Source organism: Hibiscus syriacus, unplaced genomic scaffold, assembly GCF_006381635.1.
Source record: "Hibiscus syriacus cultivar Baekdansim isolate YM2019G1 unplaced genomic scaffold, ASM638163v2 tig00110418_pilon, whole genome shotgun sequence".
NCBI lineage: Eukaryota > Viridiplantae > Streptophyta > Magnoliopsida > Malvales > Malvaceae > Hibiscus > Hibiscus syriacus.
The window spans coordinates 2011888-2024225 of NW_024062730.1; the positions used below are offsets into that span (position 1 = coordinate 2011888).

Genomic DNA, 12338 nt, shown 5'->3' on the forward strand with positions numbered 1-12338 from the left:
TCATTTGATAATGAACATTTAATCATCTTACTGTAGTCGTTGGTGCTAGAACCCATGACCTCTATGATCAATAATGATTCATTTAACCATTGAAGTAAGTTGATTCGTGCACATTTTGGTCACTAGATTCTAGCAAATTATTTCATTTTTATTATTCGACCACTAAACCATACATAAATTATAAAATGACATGATAATTTATACTAAAATAATATTATTTTACAATTTTAAAAAAATACTTTTGTAATAAAATGATGTCATTTTAGATTTACATAGAAATTATTTTTTCTTTTTAGTCTATTCTTCTCTTTTTTCTATCTTTATCAATCTATATTTTGACTATTATATTATTCGTCATTTCAATTAATATTGACACCATTGAATCTAAGTTCTTTTTTTTTATTGAAAAACACTTCAAATTTTATAAATATAATGTAAATACTTTGATTTTTTAATTATTTAACACATATAATCTGTTATTGAATGATATATTATTTAGTCTAAAAAAATAGTATTAAAATATTCAAATAAAAGCCTGATTATCAAAGATTTGTCAAAGTAAAATTTTTATTCTTTAATTTCTTTAAAACTGATAATCCTTTCTCATATTTAGAAATGAGCAGCTCTTCTAAAATGAGCTAATTCTATCAATAAAATATGTAAGAAACCCCATAATTTGAAACATAATTAAAACAAATTCTTATATTTTCTTAATTATCGTTTAGTTTAATTTTAACAACCCCTAACTTAAAACATAAACTAAATTACCGTTTAATCTTTTTAATAATTAATATTTATGACACAAACCAACTTAGCTAAGTAGTTAAAGGAATCGTTATTGTTTTTAGAGGTCACAATATTAAGCACCATCGATGCAATAGGGTGATTGAGCGTTAATTGTCAAATGATGAAAATATTTAGAACAAATACATTTTTGTAATCATCTTAGCCTAATCAAAAAATAATAATTAATATTTATAGAGAAAATGATTCGAGAAATAATTAAATAAAATAAATTTAAAAATGAACAATAATTGATTTATTTACTTTAGTTCCTAAATGATTAAAAACGACTTAAAATTAAGTGATTGAATTAAAAAATTGAAATTTAATGATTAAATATACGAGTAAGTCAAACTTGAGTGATAAACTTTATAGTTTAACCTAATAAAATAAAACAAACAAATAACCTCCCAGAAAATCCAATATTTATCCTTCACTTTACTCACTGGTCTCCTTCTTGAACTAATAAAGAAAATTTTCGTTTTTGTTTTAAATCTGAGATTTTTTTTTCCAACATTTTGTACCAAACTTCGTTTACTGTTCTTTTTCCTGTAATGACCAAAGCCTGATCACTTCCAGGTTCTGTTCTTCTGCCTTTTAAACAAGATTACAAATCTGGTTCTCCAAATCTCGTGACTGTTAGAATTCCAGTATCGGTTTTCTTTGAAACAGCATTGGAGATTGTAAAATTCTTTCCTTGTCCTTTTTCCTTGGGAAAGGAGCAACTTTGCCATGGAATTTGTTCACCAATGGTTGTTCTATTTCGGTGTTCTCGCATTTTTCTTCACACTTGTTTACAGTGCAACAGATCCTAATGACCTGAAAATCTTGAATGATTTCAAGAAAGGTTTGGATAATCCCGAGCTACTTAAGTGGCCTGAAAACGGCGGCGACCCTTGCGGTCCACCGTCTTGGCCTCATGTTTTCTGTTCCGGCGACAGAGTCACTCAAATTCAGGTCCAAAATCTTGGTCTCAAAGGTCGTCTTCCTCAAACCTTCAACCAGCTTACAAAGCTCTATAATTTAGGGCTTCAAAAGAATCACTTTACTGGTAAATTACCAACCTTTAGTGGTTTATCAGAGTTGGAGTTTGCTTACTTGGATAACAATGAATTTGACACTATCCCTGCTGATTTCTTTGATGGACTTAGCAGTGTGCGTGTCTTGGCTTTGGATTACAATCCCTTTAATAAGACCACTGGATGGTCTATTCCTACTGAATTGGCTAATTCAGTTCAATTGACAAACCTTTCTTTGGTTAACTGCAATGTGGTTGGTCCATTGCCTGATTTTCTAGGCAAGTTGCCTTCTCTTGTTGCACTGAAACTTTCTTATAACAGATTGTCCGGTGAGATTCCGGCGAGTTTCGGCGAATCTCTGATGCAGATTTTGTGGTTGAATGATCAAGATGGTGATGGGATGACGGGTAACATCGATGTGGTTGCCAATATGGTGTCCTTGACTCAGCTTTGGCTTCATGGGAATCGATTCACCGAGAAAATCCCGGAGAATATTGGGAACTTGACCTCATTGAAAGATCTTAATCTCAATAGGAACCAGCTTGTTGGTTTGATTCCGGGGACTTTGGCCAATATGGAGCTGGATAACTTGGTATTGAACAATAATCAGCTGATGGGTCCGATTCCGAATTTTAAGGCCGGTAACGTTTCTTATGATTCCAATTCATTTTGCCAATCTAAACCTGGGGTTGCATGTGCCCCGGAAGTTAATGCACTTTTAGACTTCCTTAGTGGTATGAATTACCCTGTAAATCTTGCTTCTCAATGGTCCGGTAATGAACCTTGCACGGGACCGTGGATTGGATTGAGTTGCACTGCGAATTCTCAGATTTATGTTATCAATTTGCCTAGACATAATCTTAGTGGTACACTTAGTCCTTCGGTTGCAAAGTTAGAGTCATTGATTGACATAGGTTGGGGGGAAACAGTATACATGGTACTGTCCCTGAAAATTTCACCGAACTGAAAGCTTTGAGAACGTTGGATCTGAGCGGAAACAATCTTGAGCCTCCATTACCCAGATTCCGTGACACCGTGAAGCTTGTCATTGATGGAAATCCTTTGTTGTTAGCTAATCATACAAGTGAGTCTCCGTCCCCTGCTAGTAGTCCATCTCCTGCAAGTTCGGACTCTCCACCGAGTGATCAATCAGGTGGTACCAAGTCACCCCCATCCGGCAGATCACTCCCCCGAGTAGAGCTAAGAATTCTAATTCATCAATTTCCCCTACCATTCAAGGTGAGTCTCGATCGAACGGTTTCCAAAGATTTAAGGTTTTGATTGTTGCTGGAGGTGCAGCTGTCGCCATCTCGGTTCTTCTAGTGATTCTGTTTTCTATATTCTGGTGTAAGAGGAGAGAAAAAGCTTTTGACTCTACTAGTTCTATAGTGGTTCATCCTAAGGACCCATCAGATCCTGAAAACATGGTTAAGATCGCTGTTTCGAATAACACCACCGGAAGTTTATTTAGTAAAACTGCTACCAGCCCCGGCAGTAGTAATAGTAGTGCAACGCAAAGTTCTCATGTCATTGAGAGTGGAAACTTGGTCATTTCGGTTCAAGTACTCCGCAAAGGGACCAAGGATTTCGCCCAAGAAAACGAGCTCGGCCGTGGTGGGTTTGGAACTGTTTACAGGGGTGAACTGGATGATGGAACAAAACTAGCAGTTAAGAGGATGGAGGCTGGCGTGATAAGCAGTAAAGCATTGGATGAATTTCAGTCAGAAATTGCCGTTCTTTCTAAGGTCCGGCACCGACATCTGGTTTCTCTCTTGGGGTATTCCATTGAAGGTAATGAGAGGCTTCTTGTCTATGATATATGTCTCAGGGTGCTCTAAGCAGGCATCTGTTCCATTGGAGGACCCTGAAATTGGAACCTCTATCTTGGAGGAGGAGACTCAGTATTGCACTGGATGTTGCCAGAGGAATAGAGTATCTCCATAACTTGGCACGGGAAACGTTTATCCATCGAGATCTCAAGTCTTCCAACATCCTTCTAGATGATGATTTCCGAGCAAAGGTTTCCGATTTCGGGTTGGTGAAACTCGCACCCGATGGAGAGAAGTCTGTGGCAACTAGGCTTGCTGGCACATTTGGATACCTAGCACCTGAATATGCCGGTGAGCAATCTAATTTCATTTCCAAATATTTGGTCTTCTTTGACATTGAATTCCTTTTTCAGCTTCGCAAAGTGATCGACAACTGAAAACCGGTTCATATAGGATTATGTTTTCGACAATATGTGTTTGTGCATCTTATTAAAGTTTATTCTGTTGGCTGCAGTAATGGGGAAAATCACTACTAAAGTGGATGTCTTCAGCTATGGAGTGGTGTTGATGGAACTATTGACTGGATTAACCGCACTCGATGAGGATCGATCAGAGGAAAGCCGTTATTTGGTCGAGTGGTTTGGCCGAATCAAGTCAAACGAGGAGAAGCTCATGGCTGCAATTGATTCCGCTTTGGAAGTGAACGAAGAAACCCGTGAGAGCATATCCACAGTAGCTGAACTAGCCGGGCACTGCACTGGAAGGGAGCCTTATAATCGGCCAGACATGGGCCATGTGGTGACTGTTCTAGCAACCCTAGTAGAGAAGTGGAAGCCAGTCGACGATGAATCGAATGTTATTCCGGCATCGACTACAACCAGCCACTTTCCCAAATGTTGAAGGTTTGGCAGGCAGCCGAAAGCCAAGGCCTGAGCTATACAAGCCTGGATGATAGTAAAGGAAGCATTCCGGCAAAGCCTTCCGGATTTGCCGACTCCTTCACATCTGCAGACGGTCGATGATGGTTGGTAATCCCTACAACAACGAATATGCTGTCCGTGGCACAATTAATTTTATTTCCATTGTTCTTGAGACATGAACATGTCATTACAATGTGTGTAGATAGAGATACTGTTTTCCATATACCTAAAGTTGATGACTCAATTTTCCAACTTTAAGACGAAACGACATGAACCCGAAACGAATACATGAATTTCCGGGGTCCGTTTTTCTTTATACATTGACTTATTATTGCTTCACATGGTGCTGCTGATGTCTCTTTTCTAACACGTTGATCTTTGCAAGACTGTAAAAGTCATCCGCATGCCATCAACTGTCGAAATTACAGTTAATGATTTCAACTTCCATCTTTTGTTTTTGTCTAAACAAAGGATAATGTTTTATGTTCTCAACCACTCGTTTCTTAATAGACAAATATCTTGTCTGCAATAATTCAAAACTGTACCGAACTGTGGATTGGAACCAGTCATTGATGGCGATTGGGATTTCATGTGCGGAGCATGAAATGGCTACTGCTTTTTTCGTTGGTGTTGGGAAAAGGCATGTGCCGATGCATGAGCTGTGTTGGTTCCTGTTTAATTTTTATGTCCCCACTCTGTCTTTAACTTGGTCTTTTTAATGTTTCACTGCTTGTTGTTGCAACTACCTTAGGTTCTTTATGAGACTTTTCCGTTTCTTGCGCTATGGTCCTTGCTATTTCTGCTCCATTTGTTTTATAAAGGGGTAAATAATTTCAGCTATTCAATTTGATCATCTTTTAATTTAGTCCCTTGATCTTTTCTGTGAACATTAGTCCTTGAACTTTGTAACTTTTTTAATTTATAATCATTTGATATGCGTAATTTTTATATTTTTGTTTGTCTGCATCCGTAACACGTATGTTCGTTGTCAATTACTAAGAAAGATTTTGAAGAGATAGTATTATTTAATCCTTTACACTGTTTAAATAATAATAATAATAATAATAATAATTTCTTTGTATAACATACCAAAAAATATTGAATTGATTTATTATTATATTAATCTGTATTTATATTTTGATGTGACCTAACGTGTCTGTGAAGAAAACACTTGCAGCATTCATGTCCCATTTATTTATTATTATTTTCATAAAATATAAAGAGAAGTGTATTTTCTTAATATTAGAAAGGGGATCCTAAGTTGCAGGTCTTTTGTCACACTCAAACCATGGCCACAAACTTTGAATATTTGCTATTTGCTATTTGCTATTTGCTATTTGCCAAGACCAGGGCCCCCTACTTATCATTTATAACTCTTTGGGTACCATACCAATTACCAAACCTTGTATTTTAAGTTTATAGTAATATATTGTATAAGAATAATACAAATATCAACTAACACGTCATATTTGATTTAATGTGTTAAATATTTATTATAAATCGATAAGTAGTCGATACTATCTATTTTATGGGCACCAGTGTTGGGATAATGTTTTTCGGTTTTTTAATTCTCAAATAATGTATCGGTCGAATTATTTCTCAAGATAGCCATTTGTTACAGTAAAGATGAATACGTCAGGATTTCTACGCGTCTTTAAGCTGAAACCTAGTAAAGGCAAAAGTGTTGTTGTACAGATTGGAGGCCAGCGTTGAAGACGCACGGTAGTCCCGACGTTTTCACCTTCAAGACGCGCGAATTGCTAGGCGCCTTCTACAAGACGCACAGATTGCTACACTTCATCTTGGACTGTAGCAGATGACCTATTTAGGGAAATATTTGGCAGATGCACTACTTAGTGAAATAAAAATCCTTCAAACATTATTGAAGCATTTTCCCTATTTTATGTACTTAAGTATTTAAAAAATTGTTTAATCATTTAAATTTGTCTTAAATATACAAAAGGTGTCAAACGTATGTCTTTGATTACAGTTTAGTGCCTAACATTTATTTCGTTCCCGGTGGTGCCTAACATTTTATTTTGTAACTCAAATTGGTCAGGCAGTGACAGCCTGTTAAGTTTGGTCGTTAAGTGACACATGTCACAACCTAGTAATTTTAAGAATTTTATTTAAAATTAAAAACCTTCATTTCAACCCATAAATATGCGTCGCCTACCGTCTTTTTCCGTCGACGAAGCTCCCTCCGACCTCCATTCCCCCGACAATCAAAACTCCTATGAATTCGTGACCGATAGAAGGTTGATCGGCTGTCGGAATCGCGATTTTCATACTAGGGTTCGCGGGGTATAAAACGTTGATTGGTCGTCAATCAGTCACGATTTTATGGGGATTTTGGTCTCCAAGGGGATGGGAGATCAGGTGGAGCTTCGTCGTCGACAAAAGGCGATGGTCGACGTGGGTTTAGGAGTTATATGAAGATTTTCAAAGTTTTGAGTTTATTTCAAAATTTGTGTTTTTTTAAATATATATATATATATTTTAATTTTTTTAATTTTAAATAAATTTATAAAATTAGTAGGTTGTGACACATGTCACTTAAGACCAAACTTAACAGACTGTCACGGCTTGGCCTAATTTGAGTTACAAAATGAAACGTTAGACACCAAATTGGAACGAAAAAATCATTAGGCACTAAACTAGAACCAGAGACATGTCTTTTTGTATATTTAAGTCTAAACTTTTAGTATGTTTTTATCAATGTTATCAAAACCGGACCGGACCGGCCTGTTCAACCGTTGAACCGGAACGGTTGCCTGTCCGGTCAGCCTCCAAAACCAATTTTGCAATGAACCGGTAGAACCAGTGCGAACCGGCGGTTCACACGGTTCTGGTTTTTTTAAATTAAACCAAACGACGTCATTTGTTATGATTTTTTTCAGCCTCAAATTTATATTCTGATTTTGCATCTGGATTAATCCATCGTAACAAAGACAATTCGACCCGGTAAATATTACTTTATATTTTCTAGTTTATAATTCATATTTTTACGCTTAAATAGTTAAGTATAACTTGTGTTCTATACTTCTATTTTTTATCATTAAATTTATTTCTTGTAGATCAGTGGTGGGCTTTATTTGGGGTTAGTGCTCCAATTTTGCAAAAGTTGGTAATCATTCTTCTTATCCAAACTTCTTCATCTTCTGGATGTGAGAGAAATTGGAGTGTCTTTGAACGCATCCATACAAAGAGAAGAAATAGACTAGAACATCAAAGACTAAATGATCTAGTTTATGTTACTTATAACTTGCGTTTAAAGAATAAGTATAATGTCAAAATATTATTTCAATTCCTTATCCTTTTAAGTATAATCAATTAATCATTAATCAACTTCTTTCTTGATATTGTGATGTTTAATTTTAGGTTGCCTAAGAAGCCATGTTATGATCCTATTGATTATGAATCTATTGATCATGTTGATTTTTGGGTAATTGAAGAAGAAACACCTCTTGAGCTTGATATTGATGAGATTGATAATTTTCTTTATCATAAGAATGCAATTCCAGTTGGTCAATCATCAAAAAACAATGAAGGTTAATCTTTGCTTATTTATTTTAGTTATATAATTATATTTATTATTTAATATGTTTTACACTTTTACTTTTAATTGTTAAGTATTGTTTGGAAATTTAAATTTAACTTTGTATTTGTTTATCATATTGCTAGGTGATGAAGATCTTGATGCTGTGGACTTTCAAGTTCAAAGTGATGCTATGGAGTTCAAGTTCAAAGTGGTGATGGCGATGGTAGTTCAACTAATGAAAAAGCTTTTTCCAATATTTTGGAATTCGAAAGAATCAATTTCAATGAATATTATGATGATTCATACTTGTATCAAATATGTATTTTTTTTATTTAGTTGTTGATGAAATTCATTAGGTATTGACCTTAAATATTATGTTGCAGTTGATTTGAATCATTTTGTTTCACTTGATATTATGGTATTTAACTTATATATGTTATGAATTGTGATATTTTTGTACCTTTTAATATTATGAACTTAAAAAGAGTGTTATATATATATTAATAGAGAAAATAACCTCATTGACAAAAAATGCTTTATAATATACGATTTTAACCAACTTTTTTTGGATTTGCCAAAATGACCAACTAAATCGCAATGCGATCGATAATTCGCAACGCGATCTCCGGTATCGCAAATCAGTTTCCAGATTCGCAACGCGAACTTCGACTATCGCAATGCGAACTTCGACTATCGCAATACGAACTTCGACTATCGCAATGCGAACTTGGACTATCGCAATGCGAATATGTAAATCGCAATGCGATAGTCGACTATCGAAATGCGAATATGTAAATCGCAATGCGATAGTCGAAGTTCGCATTGCGATAGTCGACTATCGCATTGCGATTTACATATTCGCATTGCGATAGTCCAAGTTCGCGTTGCGATTTATTCCAAATTCGCAACGACTGGTGGTATTACATTTGTTTCTTAAGAATTTTCTCTAAAAAGATAGTATTCGCGCGGACGTGTCGAAGACACGTATTACCACGACCACGACCCGACCCGAGACGAGACGGGCGGCGGCGGCACGCGAGAGTCCCCCTTGTTCTCTATCACTCAACAAGGAAGTGGGAAAGCCAAGCCTTAAATATCATTCCCAATAGTGTTTCCATTACTATGTGGGATTGAGCATTACCAACACTTGTTTCCAATACAATGTGATTATTCAGGAAACAATTAACAATCATGCACCTTAAAACAACTGAATCAACAACTAATTGCATTAGTATTATACGATTAAATATGTCATAATTAAAAGTCAATCTACAATCAATCGCGATTATTGCAATTTTAAGCAAAACATTCAAAAATAATATCACTATTTAAGGCTCAATCCCACATAGTATTGGGAACAAGTGTTGGTAATGCTCAATCCCACATAGTATTGGAAACACTATTGGGAATGGTATTTAAGACTTGGCTTTCCCACTTCCTTGTTCAGTGATAGAGAACAAGGGGGAATCTCACGCGCCGCCGTCTCGTCTCGGGTCGGGTGGGGTCCGGTCGGGTCGTGGTCGTGGTATTACGTGTCTTCCACACGTCCGCGCGAATACTATCTTTTTAGAGAAAATTCTTAAGAAACAAATGCAATACCACCAGTCGTTGCGATTTTGGACTATCGCAACGAATTTGGAATAAATCGCAACGCGAACTTCGACTATCATTTTGCGAACTTGGACTATCGCAATGCGAATATATCGCAATGCGAATATGTAAATCGCAATGCGATAGTCGACTATCGCAATGCGAATATTAAATACAATGCGATAGTCGAAGTTCGCGTTGCGATAGTCCAAGTTCGCATTGCGATAGTCGACTATCGCATTGCGATTTACATATTCGCATTGCGATAGTCCAAGTTCGCATTGCGATAGTCGAAGTTCACATTGCGATAGTCGAAGTTCGCGTTGCGAATCTGGAAACTGATTTGCGATACCGGAGATCGCGTTGCGAATTATCGATCGCATTGCGATTTAGTTGGTCATTTTTGCAAATCCAAACAAAGTTGGTTAAAATCGTATATTATAAGGCATTTTTGGTCACTGATGTTATTTTCTCATATTAATATTGCTTTGAATATTATGTAAAATTAAAAAAAAATATTATTTTATATAAACCGATTCAATCACGATTTAATCATGGTTGAACCAGTGAACCAGTACCTTCACCGGTTTAAGGTCCGATCCGATTTTAAAAACATTAATTTTTATTTTAATCACTCAATTATAACTACTTTTAATTTAACCGTTAAACTTTTGTATTTGTTCATTTAAATTAATTGAAACGCCGTTTTTTTATCGTTGTTTAAAAATCATGTCAAAAGTTTTGGTAGTTTTATGTAACACAACTTAAACTTTTAGTTTTTGGATTCTTTTTGATTCAGTGATGAATAATTTTCATTTACATTCAAATGGTAAATAAATAAGAAAAACAATATATGTCGATCCTATTCGGGAATTGAACCCACACTTAATTTGGACCTAAAGCGTGCTTTTGGATCAGAACAGGTAACTCGGGCCTGGTTTAGACAATGGGTATAAAACAAATCCCGTCATTTCTGATACAAAACAATGAGCCTTCTTCCCGCCTTAACATCTTCTCATACCTAGTCAAACCCTCTCACCAAGATCAAACCTTATCTTCTCTCCCGAATCACCAAATCCCCCTTAAACCCCTAGAATCTGTAGTCTCATGGACCTCTTAAATTTCTCTTTATTGCCGCGCTGGCCAACTATAGGATGCCGCCCAAGAGTTTACACGCATGAGACTTGCCGGTGTTGAGCCAAATCATATCACATTCGTTACCCTTCTCTTGGGTTGTGCTGAGTTTCCTTTAAAAGGTCGTCATCTGGGTTCTTTGATTCATGGGTATGTTTGCAAATTGGGGTTAGACAAAGAAGACGTGATGGTCGGCACCGCGCTTGTGGAAATGTACGCTAAAGGAGAACATGTGGAAGTGGTTAAGTTGGTTTTTGGTATGATGAGAGTGAAGAATTCGGTGTGTCATGGAATACGATGATTGATCGGTGTATGAAGACTCGGGAGTTTGAGAAGGCATTTGAGGTGTTCGATGAAATGCCTCAAAGAGATGTCATTTCATGGACCGCCTTGATTAATGGGTTTGCTAATAGGGGTTTTCACGAAGAAGCGTTGGATTGGTTTCGAGAAATGATAATTTTCGGGGTCGAGCCTGATTATGTGAGCATCATAGCTGTTCTCACAGCTTGTGCTAATTTGGTACTCTTAAGTGTTGGCTTATAAGTTCATTGCTTTGTTTTGAAACAGAGTTTTAGAAACAACGTTAGATTAAATAATTCATTGATCGATATGTACTCGCGATGTGGGTGTATAGAATTCGCTCGTGCTGTTTCCGACAAGATGCAGCAGCGAACATTGGTCTCATGGAATTCAATCATCAGAGGGTTTGCCGCTAACGGGTTTGCCGATGAAGCTTTGAAATATTTTGATGCAATGCAGAAAGAAGGGTTTAAACCAGATGGTGTCAGCATTACCGGGGCGCTTATTGCTTGTAGCCATGCAGGTTTAGTAGAAGATGGGCTCTGTTATTTCGATATTATGAAAAGAGTTTATAGGATATCCCCCAGGATCGAGCATTTCGGTTGCATAGTCGATCTTTATAGCCGCGCCGGAGAATTGAAAGAAGGATGAAACGTAGTACAAAATATGCCTATGAAGCCAAATGAAGTTGTATTGGGATCGTTGCTAGCTGCATGTAGGAATCATGGGGATATTAGGTTAGCCGAAAGGATAGTGAAGAAACTTGTGCATTGGACCCTGGTAGCGATACGAACTACGTACTGCTGTCGAACATGTATGCAGCAGTTGGAAGATGAGAGGGAGCGACCATGTTTAGGAAGAGAATGAAAGCACTTTGGATTCGAAAGAGACCAGGTTTTAGTTCAATTGAGATCTATGGCTGTGTTCATGATTTTGTTGCAGGTGACCAGTCACATAGGGAAATGGACTGTATTTACGCAACACTAGAGTTGCTCACCTTTGATCTAATGTCATCTGGGTAGGGGTGTTCAAAAATACCCGTCCCAATTGACCCGACCGATGATCTTACGACCCAAACTAAAAAAATCAAGTATTTTTTAAAAAATTACCGACCTGAAATTTTTTTGTTCGGGCCCGGGTCACAAAATTTCATTTTTCAAGTACCCAATTACCTGAATACCATGTTATAATTATTTTTTATATAATATAATATTACATATTCAATTATTAATAATTTTATATATTAAATTAAACTAATAAAATTAAAAAAAACACCCACCCA

At 36.5% G+C, this 12338-nt stretch overlaps 2 pseudogenes; both read left to right on the forward strand.

The window, feature by feature from the left end:
* The first annotated feature begins 1500 nt into the window (after positions 1 to 1500).
* On the forward strand, positions 1501 to 4808 carry LOC120124322 (annotated as a pseudogene).
* Positions 4809 to 10703: 5895 nt separating this feature from the next.
* LOC120124443 lies at positions 10704 to 12078 on the forward strand (annotated as a pseudogene).
* The last annotated feature ends 260 nt before the right edge of the window (positions 12079 to 12338 follow it).